We start from the raw sequence: 16,984 nt of genomic DNA on the forward strand, positions 1-16,984 counted from the left end.
AATTAGAAGCAAATCATATTAGACCTTCAACTTCTCCTTGGAATACCCCTATTTTTGTCATAAAAAAGAAATCAGGAAAATGGAGGCTCCTTCATGACTTAAGAGCTATTAATGCTACTATGCAGTCTATGGGGCCAACTCAGTTAGGGCTTCCAGTCCTTACTGCTTTACCAAAAGATTGGCCTACAATAATTATAGACATAAAAGACTTTTTTCTCTATTCCATTAGATCCTCGCGATTGTGAGAGATTTGCATTCCCTCTCCCATCTCTAAATCATCAACAACCTAATCAACGATATGAATGGGTTGTTTTGCCACAAGGTATGACCAATAGCCCCACTATGTGTCAAATTTATGTTGATCAGGCATTAAAGCCCATTTGACAAAAATACTCCAAACTTATTATCTATCATTATATGGATGATATATTATTATGCCACTCTGAGGAAGATATTTTAAAGGATATTTATTCTGAATTAATAGAACAACTCAAATTATGGGGACTCATTATAACCCCTGAAAAGTTCAAGTTGGTACTACCCAAGAATTCTTAGGAGCCCAATTAAACAGGGCTGTAGTAAAGCCACTAAAAACTGTCATCAGGGTAGATCATCTAAAAACATTAAATCATTTTCAAAAGCTACTAGGGGATATAAATTGGATTCATCCATATTTGAGGCTTTCCACAGGAGAACTACTTCCTCTTTTTAATATATTACAAGGGGATCCCCATCCCATATCTCCCAGTGAGCTCACTCCTGAAGCACGTCTGGTTTTGAATATTATACAAAAAAGATTAGATGAGGCCCAAGTAGATCGTATTGATCTCTCTCAGCCATTACAATTCATTGTTATTCCTAACAAGAAACTACCCACTGGAGTCTTTTGGCAAGATGGTCCCTTGTTTTGGGTCCATCTAGCCTGTTCACCCAATAAAACTCTCTTACCCTGCCCTGAAGCAGTAGCTCAAGTAATCCTAAAGGCACTTAAATCATCTATCACAGTGTTTGGAATTCATCCAGCTACTATCATTATTCCCTATGATAAGCATCAACTTTCTTGGTTATGTAATTTCATGGATTCTTGTACTGTTGTTAGATGCTCCACTCAAGCTAACTTTGATATTCACTATCCTAAACATCCTTATATACAATTTTGTAGTAATAATTCTGTAATATTTCTAATAGTTACCAGACAACAACCTATTCCTAAGGCTCCTGTGATTTTCACTGATGGATCAAAAACAGGGACTGGAGCTATTTGTTCTCAAGATGAAGTCCAAACATTCCTTTTCCCTAACTCTTCTGCTCAACAAACCGAACTCTTAACAGTTCTTGAAGTTTTTAAAATGTTCCCTAATATTCCATTCAGTGTTTACTCAGATAGTTTATATGTAGTTCAAGCTCTCAGTAACTTAGAATGTGCAGGGTTCATTGCCTCAAACTCTACTATTTTTCATCCTTTACGGACTTTACAACAAATGATTTGGGATCATTATAATCCTTTCTTTATTGGACATATCAGAGCACATACCAATTTACCTGGACCTTTAGCTCTAGGGAATAATGTAGCAGACATAGCAACAAAGGATCCCCACATTTTTTCCATTTTTTCTGTGTTTGAGGCAGCAAAAAATTATCATCAACAATTCCATGTTAATTCTACAACATTGAAACTGAAGTTTCCCATTACTAAAGAAGATGCACATGCTATTGTTAAATCTTGTGGCCAGTGTACAGTCCTCCATCATCCACCTTCTATAGGAGTTAATCCTAAAGGACTGTTATCTAATCATCTATGGCAAATGGATGTTACTCACATTCCTGAATTTGGTAACCTTAAATATGTACATGTATCTGTAGACACATGTTCAGATATCATCTTTGTGTCGCTACACAGCAGAGAAAATGTCAAAGATGTCATTTCCCACTGTCTCCAGGCTTTCACAGCCTGGGGACTTCCTAAACAACTTAAAATGGACAATGGCCCTGCTTATACTTCAACCTCTTTTAACCAATTTCTCACTAAATTTGAAATAACTCTAATCACAGGTATACCTTATAACCCACAAGGACAAGGTATTGTTGAACATGCACATCTCACCCTCAAAAATACTCTTTATAAACAAAAAGGGGGAATAGGGGAGACCTTCAGGTCTCCTAAAGATAAGCTTTCTCTTTGCCTCTTTATTTTAAATTTTTTAACTCTGGATAATGAGGATTGCTGTGCCACTGAGAGACATGGCAATCATAAACAACATGATAGAGCGATGGTAAAATGGAAGGATGTTCTTACAGGACAATGGATCGGCCCGGACCCGGTGCTTTACTGGAGTCGCAGTTCAGTTTGTGTGTTTCCACAGGCTAAAACATCGCCTATCTGGGTTCCTGAGCGACTAACTCAACCAGTGCCAATGTTACCAACAAGTAATTCAGACCAACATACTTCTGATGACCATGATGCTCGTAGCCCCCCTTGAACTAACTTACAACCTCTTTTTAGTCTCTTAGGATGCTATCTCTCTCAATGTTGGAATGCTTCTAGGTTCCCAATCTGCAGTCTTAATGTGTGTTCCTACCTTCCTACCAGTCCCAGTCTCTGTTACAGATGCGGAATTGCCAGTGTTGGTATCACAGCGGCTGTGGTCACCACAGTAGCAGTCTCTGCAGCGGCAGTCACAACCACAGAAGCAGCACTGACACAACCATACAGACAGCAACAACAATCACTTGGCCGAAAATACAGCTGCAGCCTTACAGACTAAAGAGACCCTAAACCAACATCTAACAGCAGGCATACTCCTTGTAAATCAAAGAGTGGACTTACTACAAGAACAAGTGGATATCTTGCAAGAACTTTTGGGACTGGGATGTGTTTATCCTTTAAGAGCAGTGTGTGTCACCCCTATTGCTTATAATAACCTTAGCTCTGTGGTTATGTTGTCTAAAAATCTCTCTGTCTACCTTACTGGTAATTGGTCATCTACATTTGATACTCAGAGTCAATGCCACCAGGGTTCAAGTTGCATCAGTATTCGAGATGTTCTCTTTGTTAACAGTGGGCTGGAACAGTAGCTGTTCTGATTATTATCTGCTTAGGGGTAGCCTATGTTATACGCAGCCAAATCAGATCTCGCCAAGATGCCCGAAGTCATCAACGGGCTATAGTACAGACTTTGACAGCCATTGAGACAGGCACATCCCCCCAAGTATGGCTAAGCATGCTGGACCAGTAGTCAAAGATGGGTAAGATCCGTGGAAATGCATACCAACCTAAGACAGGGTTCTGATGCCTGGAGGTCAGAATTCCAATGACGGGTAAGGATGTAATTTTCCATGGACAACCTAAGACAGGCATGGTCCCAAGTCATCTTTTCTTTATTTAAAGAATAAGGGGGAGATTCAGGGGCGGGCTCTGAGGGTCCCAGAGCCGCACCATGGCCTGATCTCTAAGATGGTGCCTGGCAGCTTGCCAGATATAGCTGCACTCATATACAAGTTTTAGGAAGTAACTCTGGTTGGCTGTTGTACATGAGGCAATCCTGGTATCTGCCTGGAGACTGTTCCTTGATAGGCTGACTTTCCTGGTAGTCTACTCTTTGATAGGCTGATGTTCTCAATATAAGTCTGAGACTTGTGGAATAAACGCTTTTGGTTCCTATGATCAAAAGCGTACGTGTTGTGATTGTCCCCACAGGCGGTGGGCGATCACAGTGCTCTATTTTGGCATACTCCAGAAAACTTTTCTATATTCATGGTTAATTTACAACTAACCTTGACATCACTATGTAAATACAGAAAGCAATGCAATAAATAACAAAACATAGACTTCAGGATTTTAGTACCTTGCAGTTTTCTTTGATGATATACTTTTCTGTCTCTTATAAACTTCAAATCTTCTCTGCTTATGGCTTAATGGAAAGAGATGCTCCTTAGAAGGTCCAAACTTTCCTTCTCCAATGACACAACATGGAATCCATATTAACAGCCAATGTTCCAAAAATATCCATATCATCTATTAGGAATTGGATTGTGTCTCCTCAGGACTCATGAATTGAAAGGTTCTAAGTATCTCACTTTAGACTGGATTTGAAGAGAGAGTGTTTCATAGTATTCAATGTTAAAAAAGGTGGCAAGATACAGTGGCACATGCCTTTAATTGCAGTGACTCAGGAGACTGAGGCAGAAGGATCTCTAGTTGAAGCCAGCCTGGGCAACTTATCAAAAAAAAAAAAAGGGTTGGAGGTATAGCTAAGTAGTAGAGCTTTCCGAGGTCCAATCCCCAGCACTCACCTTTGAAACAAAGTTAAATGAGGTAATTAGGGAGGTCTCTAGTCAAATACTACTCATGTCCTCAAAGAAGTTAGCATACAGACATACAGAGGGAAGACCATGGGAAAATACCAGGGAAAGATAGCTCACTCCTAGATGGGAAGGGATGCTTTAGGAAAAATCCAACCTTTGTCTCTAACCAAAAATATGATTGCAGATGTCTAACTTTCACTTTTTTGACAAGATGAATTTGTGCCAGCCAATCTGTGGTGCTTTACTGTGAACCCCAGTGAATGAATACGATACTTCTATCTTCCCTGCCAAGAATGAAAATGTTGTAAAGGGCTGGGCTTCATATCACATTTACATTAATGAAGGCTGTATTTAACTCAAGGAAAACATCACACCTGACTAAGTTATTTAAAATGACTCATTTCACTAGCTATTTTAATCATATTGTCTTCAAAAACTATTTTATTTTCATTTAGAAGCTCTTCTTCTGCAAAGAGTGAGTGAAAAACAGAATTACCCAAGTAAAACAGATATATTACTTGCAGTTTAAAAATTGAATTGAAAACCATAAGGTGAATATGTGAATTGTATTTTCTAATTAAATGTTCTTTTCATTTTAATACTACATATCACTTAACCTTTTAGTATGTTATAACCCTTCATTTTTTTGTATTTTTTTTTGTATTTTTTTGTTCATGTTTATAGCATGAACAAACCACCCACAGTCAATGCCTGTCAGGAACCCTAGGACCCTGCCCAGCTTGTACCGTGAACAAGGGTTCTGGGTGTGTGCCTCACATCCTGCCATGTGACAGCAGCTCCCAGCATACCTGAATGGCTAAGCAGCCAGGGTCCCAGTGAGGACTGTCCCCAAGGGATCTATGGTGGCATAGGGGCTAAAGCTGGGTCCTATGATGTTTGTTTGGCTTATAGAGTTAATTTTTAACTAGTTGCCAACAACTTAAAAATCTGGACTATCTCACATCGAAATCTGTTTGTGGCTTCTCTGTAATTCTGATGTCAGACCTGCATTCCTCTATCACAACAGCCAGCTACAACTGAATAGCAGCTACCACCTTCTGATGAAGACCTGTGTTTTGTCACAGCCTCCAGGACATCCTGTTCTCCAAAGCAAGTTGCCACTTTCAACTGGATTGCACAAACATTTCTCATCTCAAGGTACAACATCTCTGTGTCTGGTCTTCAGGTGGTCAAGTCAAACTGAAGTAGGCATCATGACTCTAAAACCATCTTCATTCATTTGTATAACCTACCAGACCTCTGTACTAGTTCACCACCTCCCCCTCTTCATCTATGGCCTAGGGAAGGGTGGGGCAGAGTCATTCCACACACATGTAGTTGATAAGAGGCAGACTTCCCAAGTCTGAGCTAGTTTGCTCCATTAGAAGTTTTCAAATTCTGCAAGCCTGGAAGCACTAATAAGCAGGATAGGCACCTGACTTCACTGGGGTGAGTGAGGTTGCAGGAGGAAGCCAGACCCATGGAATGCTGTGCTGGTTCACCCTTTGGTGGCCAGCAGATAGCTTTGCAGGCCCCAGGGAAGATTTTCAAACATGATTCCAAGTCCAGGAACTAACCATCAACAGCTTCCCAAACAGGTTCCTTTTAACTTCATGGGGTCATGCTTTGGGCTTCCAGTTGATCCTTTGCAAAATCTTCTTGACTGCCATCCTACCATTCAGCCATTCCCTGGGTATTGTGTCACCCACCTCAGTCCCCAGCAGGGCCTAACTCCTTCCAGGCAGACCCTCTTTGGGTGGGGTACAGCATCCTCATTCTTCATATCCCTGTGCTTTTCTTGAGTCGTGGCCACAGCAACCTTGTGACATTTTCAGGGAATAATCCACAGGCAGGGGAAGACAACTCCCAGCCTATAGGGGCTCAGGCAGGGCACTTAAGTGAGAATAGGCCAGGGAGAATATCAGTGACCAAGGAAACTTATGTCCCAAGTAATGTTGCCACTGAAGAGCTGGTGTGGCCCAATGGTCATTCTTCAAGAGAAGCAGGGAATCTGGTCTTTCATGTGAAATGTACCAATTTTTAAAAATTGCCTCAAATGTATAAACTACACAGGCCAAAGAAACCTTGTAGAGAGGTTGGATATGAGTCAAGGGCCCTCACTGGAGAGCTATGTTGAGGTCTCACAGCTGATAGAAACTCCAAGATGGTGGGCACAAGCCAGTGATTTTCAAAGTTTTATCTGAGTAGTTTGTAGCCATCATCATGTTTGATTCAGTTAGCTTTCACTGCCTTGATGTCGCTCACAAGGTTCTGGGTGAGGCAGATGCCAAAGATCTGGAGGAGGACAATGCCCACAAAGACTCCAGCAACAACAATTAGGTTGTCCTGCAGCCACTTCTCCAACTGTTCCACACAACCTTTGGTGTGGATGGAGCCCTGCTGCTCCAGTTCCAGTTTGAGCTGGACATCATAGCCACACTGAGTGTTGAGGACATCCTCGGAAGGGTCCCTGATACAGCAGAAGGGGACCCCACAGCGCTACTGCTTGGGTTCAAGTCAGTGTGGTTGAAAGAGATATTGAGGTTTCAGTCATTGGGTCCCTGGGCTCCACAGCAAGACCAATATTCCTGAGCAAAGTCAATGAGGTTCTGGAGGTCAGTGTCATCCTGGTAGACCTTGACATTGCTGTTGATGAAGAGGTTGAGCTGGTCTCAAATCCAGTCCTTGAAGACAAAGACTAGGATCCCTGTTGCCAGATCCAGGAAGAAAATGCAGCCAAGGAACAGAAAAAAACTTAAGCAGGAAGGTGTTCTCCCGGAGGGCCCCAATGCAGCCTGCAAAACCCAGCACAGACATGACACCTCCAACCACCACAAACAGCCATACTGGGTCGAGGCCTCCCAGATGTGTCAGCGCTAAGATGTTGAAGAGAACACCCTTCTCACCCAGACCCAGAGGCCAATGGCCAGGAACAGGGCTCCCAGCACCCAAAAGACAATGTTGACGCCCAATAGGAAGTATTTCCCGCAGCAGCTGACCTCGGGCTCCTGGAAGTGCTGGTACTTGCAGGACATGGTGAGTGGCCACCCTTCGGCCCGGGAACTGAAGCCAGGAGTGGGTCCATCCCTGGCCCTCAGCGGGCCGCCCTGGGCTAGAGCTGCCCAGGCCTAGCCTGGCGGCTGCGGCTTCATAGCTGCAACCACACAGCATGCCCGCCTGTCCTGCAGGAACGGCCCCCGGCGCCCTGGATGCCCAGCCTGCAGAGCTGATCCCCATATATTTTATGATATATATGATCACCATTTCATTCAGTGGTATGGTAGAATAGGCCATACACCATAATTTTTGTTAGTAGGTCAGTGGCCTAAGACTATAAATCACAACTATGCTGTGATGATTAGTTTATTCTGAGGAATTGGTTGTGTCACTCACTGTGTTTACCATTTTAGGAAAAGTACCCCACCTCTTCATTCCTTAAACTCCCCGTTTAAAGATATAATGACAAGTCTGGTGCTCAACTTGCAGAGCTGTTGTAAGACAAGATAATCCACAATAGGTCAAATATCCTAAGAGTGCTTGGTACCCTGTAATGAATTAAATAAATGAATTATTATCAAAATAATTATCATCATTAGCATCAATGGCAAGGCCAACATTCAACTTTGCATTTTATCTCAAGTTATGTCAGGTATTTCTAAAATTCAAAGTTGAACACATTTCCAATCTTATCTATTTTTTTACCTCATTTTCTTTATAAAAATATGTTGTGATTCATTACAGTCTATTTTATAAGTACATACACACAGTACACACTTGTACATAAACATAACATCATGCATGCACAAGCATGTACTATAAATTTTAATGATGGGGAAGATGATTGGAGAATTTGAACGTGTGATTTTGCACGTATTGTTTTGATTGCTTCAATAATGACTTTCATAGTACAAGATAATAATTTAAAATGTAAGTTTTAGATAATTCTGATTATAATGAGGACTCCACATATATCAAGTCTGTGAAAGATGGAATAGAGAAAAATTCTTAATGGAAACCTTGCACTTTAATTTGGAAAAAAAAACAATTGAATCATAATTTGGAAGCATAAATTAATACATACAGATAAAAATGTAGGAAGCACCAATCGACATTACTTTTATAAAACAAAAGTCCAATTCAATTTTTCTTGCTTCAAAATTGAAGAAATGTGCCCCTCACGTCAACACGGCAGCTTACCGGAGCGGCGGGCGCTGGCGGACTGGCGCGCAGCTCCATGACTCTCAGGCTGCCCTGCTGTTGAGCAGCGACTGGAGACACGGCGGAGGCAGCGCCTACTCGGCTTAGATGAAAACGGCGCTCTTCATCCTTAACAACTTCAACACCTTCACAAGCAACAGAAAAAAGCTCATATTTTCAGGCCACAGAGATCTTGCTCGGGACAGTGGTAACTGCTATTCAGTCTGTGGAGAAGAAGATGGAGTCCCAGGCGGCCTGGCTACAGAGCCTGGAGGGACGACGCACGGGACAGCTGAGAAGTTGGCCAACTATGAGAAGACGCCATGGAGTTCGGCAACCAGCTGGAGGGCAAGTGGGCGTGCTGGGGTCCCTGCTGCAGGAGTACCGGCTGCAGCAGTAGCGGCTGGAGAAGGTGGAGAACCTGCTGCGCACCAGGAGCTCCTGGGTCCTGCAACTGCCCCTCCCTCCCACCCCCCGCAGCGAAGGGGAGACCCCCCAAGGTGTCCAGGTCACTTGAGAATGATGGCATGTGTTTCTCTGAGCAGAACCTGGAGGACTGGCAGAAGGCGCTCTACAGGAACGTCATGGAGAGCAATTATGAGACGCTGGTCTCTCTGAAGGTCCTTGGCCAGTCAGAGGGAGAAGCGGACTTGGGTACAGAAATGCTGGGTGACCTGGAGGAGGAAGGCCCTGGTGGTGCCCGCCCTGGTGGTGCCCAACCTGCGGATGGGGCTGTGGTCAAGCAGGAGTTGCTGTACAAGCAGGAGGGGCTCTGCGGGCCTCCCTGGTACATTCTCAGGTGCTGCTGAAGAGCAGGCTTTGCTGGGCCCAGAGCATTTTGAGCTCTGGGATGGTCAGGTTGGACCTGTTCTCTTGGAGTCAGGCCCTGGGGACTCTAATCTTGAGTATCCTACTGAGGAGAGTAAAGCCCCCCTGACCAGTGGCAGAATTCTGGGCTGCTCCACAAAGCAGAAATCCCACAAGCAGGTCCAGCTGGGTCAGGAATGTGGACAGGGCCTGAAGCTGAAAAAGGACACTTCCAGTCCTATGAATGTTCTGAGTGTGAGATTGGTTTCCTCTACAAGCAGCATCTGGTCACACATCTGCAGAGTCACTGAGCGTGGGAGTCTTTCCCCACCATAGAGCCAGAGGAGAGCCTCAGGCCCAGGCCACGACTGAAACCACCGGCCAAGAAGGCAAAGCTGCATCAGTGTGAGGTGTGTCAGAGGAGCTTCAACTGCTAGGTAAACCTCCTCACTCACCAGCGCTGCCACCTTCAGGAGTTGCCTAGTGCTAGTCCACGCATCCAGGAGAGGTTCTCACCCAACAGCCTTGTTGCCTTGCCTGGTCACATCCCTTGGAGGAAAAGCCTGAGTTCGCTCATCTGTGGGTACTGTGGTAAGAGCTTCAGCCACCTGTCTGACCTAGTGTGGCACCAGTGCATCCACACTGGCGAGCGGCCCTACAAGTGCCTCGAGTGTGAGAAGAGTTTTGTCCAGAAGCACACCACCTGCAGCACCAGAAGATCCACCAGCAGGAGCAGGGTGGACAGACCCTGGACCCTGGAAGGCCCAATGGCCTTCTTTAAGGGTGCCAACACTCGCTGTCTGGGGGCAGAGGGGGTTGACATTGGTCCCCCCAGAAAAGACACTGTGTGCAGCCAGGGACTAACTTGTTCCTGAGGGCCATTGCTTCTGAATTGCCTTCCCTTGTCCAAGTGTCAGGCCAAGCCCCAAGGCTTTCCTGAAAATCACGTGGAAGAGGAATCTTAGGGCCTGGCCTATCTTAGCCATGTTAAGCCTGACATTGGGTGTGTTCTTTCTTTGTCCCAGTTAAATCTGGTTTTCCCATCCATCTGATACTTTGGGGCTGGGGTTGGCATTGTGACCCCACAGGGATTGGTGGCTGGTTCCAGGGCCAGTCCCAGCAGTGCACATCTTCCCATGGGTTAAATTGGACTCCAGGCAAGCAGGTACTGGAGGAGTTTGGGGAAGAGTAACACTTCACTTCCTCTTTTTTTGTAGTCTCTTTGTTAATAACAAGTAGAAGGGATAATTTACATGAACCCTGCTCTGAAGATCTTTTTTGGAGTTAGATTCTAGTTGATTTAAGAACTATATATAGTCTGACATTTTTTTTTTTAATTTCCAGAGTTGTACAATTTTTTCCCAACATGGGGACTGGGCCTACCTCTAAGAGGAAATAGTTTATGGGCCATTTTAACTTGACCACACTGAGGCCAGACACTGGGGACACAGTGTTGGGCTCCCTCTAATGGGTGTTCTTGGCCCTCTTAAATGGGGTTAATGATCTCAGAAGGACCAAGAGGAAAGGAACAGGAGAGGAAGCCCCTGAAGCCCCTGCTGGATTTCTGTGAAGGAGTGGGAAGTAGGGTTCTGGTCCTGGGAGTGTCGGTGTCTTACATACCCCTCTCCAGCCCCGAATCTGCTGTTTGTGCAGCCTCCCAGGTGGAAGACTACTTTATTTCTTGAAGTGTTCTGCTTGTGCCAGTAGTTATTTGAGTTTGTACCTTTTACATCAGTTGTTACTTGAGGTTGTTCAGATTGCACTTCCAAAGTCTGTCCCAGAGATGGGAAAAAAGCACATAGATGCTTGTAGCAGGAGTATTGACTAGCTGCTCCACTGTCATTTGTGGGGATGGCAGTGGACTCCTGGGTCATATATGAATGTCCCCTTGGATGGTTTACAGTTGCCTAGAATAAAAACAAAATTTTAAAAATCCTCAAAAAATTGAAGAAATGTCTGTGAAGAATCTTCAATGTGTTTCTCTCTCATACAGCATAATTATTTTCAAAAAAAGATGCTTCTTGGATGCTCTTCGAAAGAAACCTGAATGCTTATGTCTTATCCAGATTTTTTTTCAAAAGACAGATTATTAAGGTAATTCCATTAGAGGAAGTAAAATAATTATAAAAGTAACAGGTAAGGAATGTGTAATTGTTTGTCTTACCTATATACAATTTTTAGTATTATATTGGATGACAATGAAATAAATTGTACAATCATGTAAAACACTAAGTTGCATACTGTATTGGGAAGCAGAGATGTGTTGTGAAGTATTTCTGTCAAGCAAAGATAAGCCAGTGCTTTATCTCTGAAAACCAACTATTCTTTTTCTCTGCATCTAGAGGGCTTAAATTTTGAATTCAACACCTAAAGGAATGTTATACATTATTTACTTCCCAAGTTTTCTTCACATGTAGACTTTAAAAATTTGTAGTGCTTCTTAACTTTTTTGAATAACATCAGTACATTTATATTGAGGGAACCAGCCCTGATAAATGCCAATTTTCTTCACAAACAAGCCACAAATATATACTAAAAGGATATGTGCCGATATGGGATACAAATAAGTATAATTATTCTCACTTCTCAAATTCGAGTTCACTTATAATGGCCAGTTCATATGATTCTCCAGCATGTACCCTGACATAGTGCTGTATTTTGTCACTTGGCATTGATGGTTGTTTGCCAAAATGATGGTCAAGCATAAGCTCACACATTGTCCTTTCCATCCTTCCCAATCCCTGCCTTCAGCACTGTGGCAGCATCTCTAATCCCTCAGTCAGTATCCAAGATGAGAAAATTTAAAAACAAAAATTGAACAAAATGAAAAAAATTAATTCCTCCTTTTCCTTTAAGAAAACATCTTTTGGAAGGTTGATAAAGCAAAGTATAAAGTGCTTTTATAGAAAATTGGAAGTATCGTACCAGCAGAACTTCAAGGTACCCCTCAAACTTCATGAATATGATGACTTCTAGTTCTGGAAGTGCAAGTGTAAATGATTATGAAAACTTGGAAATTGAAGTCTTAAGACAATGTCTTTCCAATTGTTTCTGCTTTGGTTTGGATTTGAAGAAGCTAGTATGTAAGACCTCTAATGCACAGCAGAGTTTGGCATTCATAAGACACACATAAAAATCAGGCAGATGGAAATGTGTCAACATTTTAATGATAAACCCCAGTCTGGAGAACATGTTTTCAGAGAGCCAGCTAAGCAGACCTAGAGAAAGTTACCTTAGAATGAGTTCTAAGTTTCCAGTGTAAGTATAGGGGGAAATGTCCCTCAAATTTTTCCAAGGGAAAAAAAAAATAGGAAGAAACTAAATCCCTCTTCATTAATTAGATTCCACCAAACTATAAATGTATATCAATTGTTATAATTTATCAGTTGTATAATTCAGTAGACCTCCTCTGTAAAGTGTTGTAATAAATGAGGGAAGAAGGTAAAGCATGCTGAAATCAAATTCATCCTCACAGAAGTCAATGTAATCCATAGTTCTCTCCTTTGGTTACAGTCATTTTGCACAAAAGGAGAGGTATTTACACATTTACTCTTGCTATTTTTATGTGTAATTTGCTTTATTTTTAATAAAATTTTTCTTTTAAGATAACTTTAAATTTACAGAATTATTGCAAGGAAGGGGCCCAGAGTTCCTAAAAACCCATCAACCATGTATTTGTCAAAACTGAGAAATTCAAACTAGTATTCTATATTGATTAAACAAATATTTTATTTGGTTTTCACTTTTTATTTCACTCCCAGGAACAACAACAACTAAAGGACATTAGTGAAAAAAATGTGGGTTTGTTAATTCTCAGGTATTCTGAGGCCTCCAGATCTGGAGAAGATGCCACCAAAAGATTGTGTCTCACAATTCTCAAGAGAAGCAGACTTGCCACACCATGCAAGATTACCTGAGAAAGCAGCAGAATTGGTCAGGAGACATATGAGTAAGGGGGAAACACTACACGAATGCTCATCATTCTGTGCAAAGGGATAGGCAAGGCAGAGTACATGGAATAATCGGGTCTAGGATTGGGCCATTTGATTAAAACAGTGGGCTTTGCAGTACAAGGGATTTCTGTGATTATTTGATAATTGTCCCCAGGACAATTAGGGGAAGAGCATGGTAGCCCCAGATATGAGAGATCTCCAAGAGCCTGATTTAGAAGATGGTTGGGGTGTGGGCTTCAAATTGGTTGGTCCCATATAGAAGGTGGTTTCTGGACTGAGTTTTTTATACATTTTAGGAATAGTTAATCCTGGAAAAGGAAGTCTCTCTAATGTCGGCAAAACCTTAATGTATTAAAGAAACCAAATAAAAACACATGCTTAATACAATCACTGACACCATTATAAAAGAAGTGAATTTTGCTTTTGAGTACATACACATACACACAATCTCTTCCCTCTCACTCCTCTTGTTCTCACTCTTTTTTCTTTTTTCTCTCTCTATCCTTCCCCTTCAATCTCTCTTTATCTCTCTCTCTCTCTCTCTCTCTCTCTCTCTCTCTCTCTCTCTCACACACACACACACACACACACAGTTCAAACTCCTATACTCCCTCAGTTATTACTTTAAATATTGTTTCTATGATGAAATCTCTCTAGTACCACTGATAAAAAACATCCTTCCCATTTATGTCAAGTTATCACTCTGTACTTCCCCTTCATTGAACTCACACAAGTCTAATTAAATAAGTGAATGCGTAATTAGTAGTTTAAAGGATTGCTGCTCCAAGAGATTGGAAACTGTGATGTCAGGCAAGGACTATCTGTTTTGTTCTCTTTGTTTCCCATTAGTATGCAACATGGCTCTATACATTAACTATATGAATAACAATTTACTCTTAAGGTGAATAAAGTTATATTTACATTGAAATTCTCACCACTGGTTTTCTATTTGAAAGTCAAGTTTTGTTATATAACATGTTGGTATGTAAATCAAATATCATTTACAATTTGCTATATTTGATAAATTTATCTGTGTGTCCATGTGTGTACATCTTTATTATGCATTTAATTATTGTGGGCCATAGGAAACTTAGTTGAAGAAATCCTGTCATGTCATCCTAAACACTTCATCAGATATCTCTTAAGAATAATCATATTCTGTATCAGAACCAAAATGTAACTATTATATTCAACAAAATATGAATTCACTAAAATTCCTTAGTATACAATTCACCATTATTTAAAACCAGAATCCAAATAAGATCTATGTTTCTATGAACTAGTTTGTTATTGCTGTGGGATGAATGTCTCATGTGTTCAAAACTGAAACTGCAAAGCAACACTGTTGGAAATGGGACATAGTGGAAGGTATTTAGGTGGGATAGCTATCCACTCATGAAAGGGCTAATGTCAGTTATAAAAGGGTTCTTGTTTGGCAGTTTTGCCTTGCTCTTTCTTTGCTCTTCTGCCAGATTCAAACATTGTGTGATGTTCCAACCCACAGGAAATCAACGAGGACGGCGAACCTAAGAGAGAAGGAATGAAGGGACAAGAGACACAAGGAGTGACAGCAAGACAGGAGTTCTGATCAAGCTGCAAATTTTTATTATTCACACAGGGGTATATTTATATGCTGAGGGAATGAGGGGTATGACGATGTGCAGGCTGGTTGGCTGTGTTCTGCTATTGGGCTCCTGATAGGGTGCAAGTTCACACCGGCAGAAAGGTAAAATCCCAGAAGAGAAGCAGGGACTGTGCCCTATCTCAGAACTATTAGATGGGAGCGGGAAGGGGTGTGCCTTGTAAATCCATCAGCCGCCAGCTGCAGGGTGTCCAAGCAGGGGAAGCAACCGCAAAATGTTCCCTGGGCTGCCGCCCATCCAATGTTCTCAGAATGAGAACTTCCTATTGGTCCCTGACAGTGTGATGTTGGCCCCCTTGATCTTGGACTTTCCAGAATCAGAACTATGAGCCAATAAATGGTTGTTCATTTTGAATTATTCAGTCTGAGGTATTCTGTTACAGCAGCAAGAAAATGGACTAAGTTGATTTTCTGAATTCAATTTTGATTAAATGCATCCCTGTCTTATCTCATGATTTCCCAAGAAGTAGAACAGAAACTGATGGAAGCTAACTAATCATTACAAAGGTAAGAAAACACAGGAAGTGAGGAAATGACACAGAAAAGAGAAAAGTACCCAGTAAAACGGGTATTCCCATGCCAGCTACCATTGTGAGCCACCATCTGGTCCTAATCTCTACAGAAAAACTCCAAAAGCAAAAGTGTAGCACACAACTCTGATGTATCCGCTGTTCTTCACCCAGGAGGATAGAAGACCTAGAGTATTTATATCTCACTATCATCAATCTTTTTTTTTTCTTCTTGAAGATGTCTTAAAACATTAATCCCCTGACACGTGATACTTTCCTGAATGAAAGGCAGAAAAAGGTACAAGAGAAAGCTCTCAGGAAGCTAAATGAGGTGCTGTGTGTGCAACCAGATGGTCGCATGCAGAAGCGGTAAAAACAAGTGAGGTAGTGTTCACCGCACTAGTACTCTCATACTCTTTATTTTCCAATGATCACTTGGCCGTGTCAGAGGGCCAGGCCAGTTGTATTAAAATTAAATACCTCCAGTATGACTTTGTCTACTTGTCTCATGATGTCTTCTAAATTGTTTCTATACTTACCGAATTTCTTAAAAAATAAAAATTAGGGGGAGGAGCGCGGAGCAGCATGGGAGCTCGGGGGCGGGGTGGGGAGCTGCTCCTCAGGCCTGGGAACCCGGGCTCAGGTCTTTTGTCTACCATAGGCTGGGCCCTCGCCCCTGACCCACGTGTCTCCCTCAGCAATGCGCCCCCACCCCACCCTGTAGGGCGGCTGCCAAGGAGCTGGCAGGCCTCCATGTGCTGGTCCCGGACCTCCGGGACAGCCTTTTCGATGCCTCTGCGCTGCAGAGCTACAAGCGCGACATGGTGCTGCAGCCCCTCCCCGCCTCCTATACGCACCACAACTCTAAGGACTTTGAGGCCCTGCTTGCAGATGCCAGCAAGTTACACAACCTGAAGGAACTTCTCCAATCGCCTGGAGATGAAGACCAATGGGTCCGGGACCTGGTGAGCTGGATTTTATCCTCAGAGGTCCTGAAAATCCACAGTGCAGGGAAGGCAGAGTTTGAAAAGATCCAGCAGCTGACGGGTGACCCTCACATGCCTGTCCCCACTCTGGACTTCCTATTTAAAGTTGAATACTTCGAACCAGCCAACGCCAAGTTTTATGAGACCAAAGGAGAATGAGACCTAATCTTCACCTTCCAGGGTAACCGCCTAGAAAACTTCCATTCCATCATCCATAATGACTGCACTGCCACCTGAACAAGGGCTTCAAGCCAGCTCTCCTGGTTTTCCAGTCATTGGCTTATGGTCATGATGTTCCTGTATCTGCTGTTGCTGCTCATAGTGAGTGTCATCAACTCCTCTGCTTTCCAACACTTTTGGAATCGTGTTAAAAGATAATTCTTCTGGGTCTGGGGTGGGGACCACCTCAACCATGTGCCTTATGATATTGTTTCCTACCTCCTGTGCCTCATGTCCAACCAGGTCAAGCCTGGGGACTAGTTGGGGGCAACAGGACAATTTTTTAATATACCATAAATGCATTGATTGTCTTTGATGATGCTCCCAGTCACACTCCAGTCAATTGGGACCCCTGGTCCCTCACTT

The 16,984-nt window shown here is 42.7% G+C and overlaps 3 pseudogenes; 2 read left to right on the plus strand and 1 right to left on the minus strand.

Moving 5' to 3' along the window:
- Positions 1–6,537: 6,537 nt before the first annotated feature.
- Positions 6,538–7,340, minus strand: LOC124973125 (tetraspanin-17-like; annotated as a pseudogene).
- Positions 7,339–10,090, plus strand: LOC124973139 (zinc finger protein 212-like; annotated as a pseudogene).
- A 5,029-nt stretch (positions 10,091–15,119) lies between these two features.
- On the plus strand, positions 15,120–16,636 carry LOC124973140 (protein mono-ADP-ribosyltransferase PARP16-like; annotated as a pseudogene).
- Positions 16,637–16,984: the final 348 nt, after the last annotated feature.

The sequence above is a fragment of the Sciurus carolinensis genome, assembly GCF_902686445.1.
Source record: "Sciurus carolinensis chromosome 14 unlocalized genomic scaffold, mSciCar1.2 SUPER_6_x, whole genome shotgun sequence".
Lineage (NCBI taxonomy): Eukaryota > Metazoa > Chordata > Mammalia > Rodentia > Sciuridae > Sciurus > Sciurus carolinensis.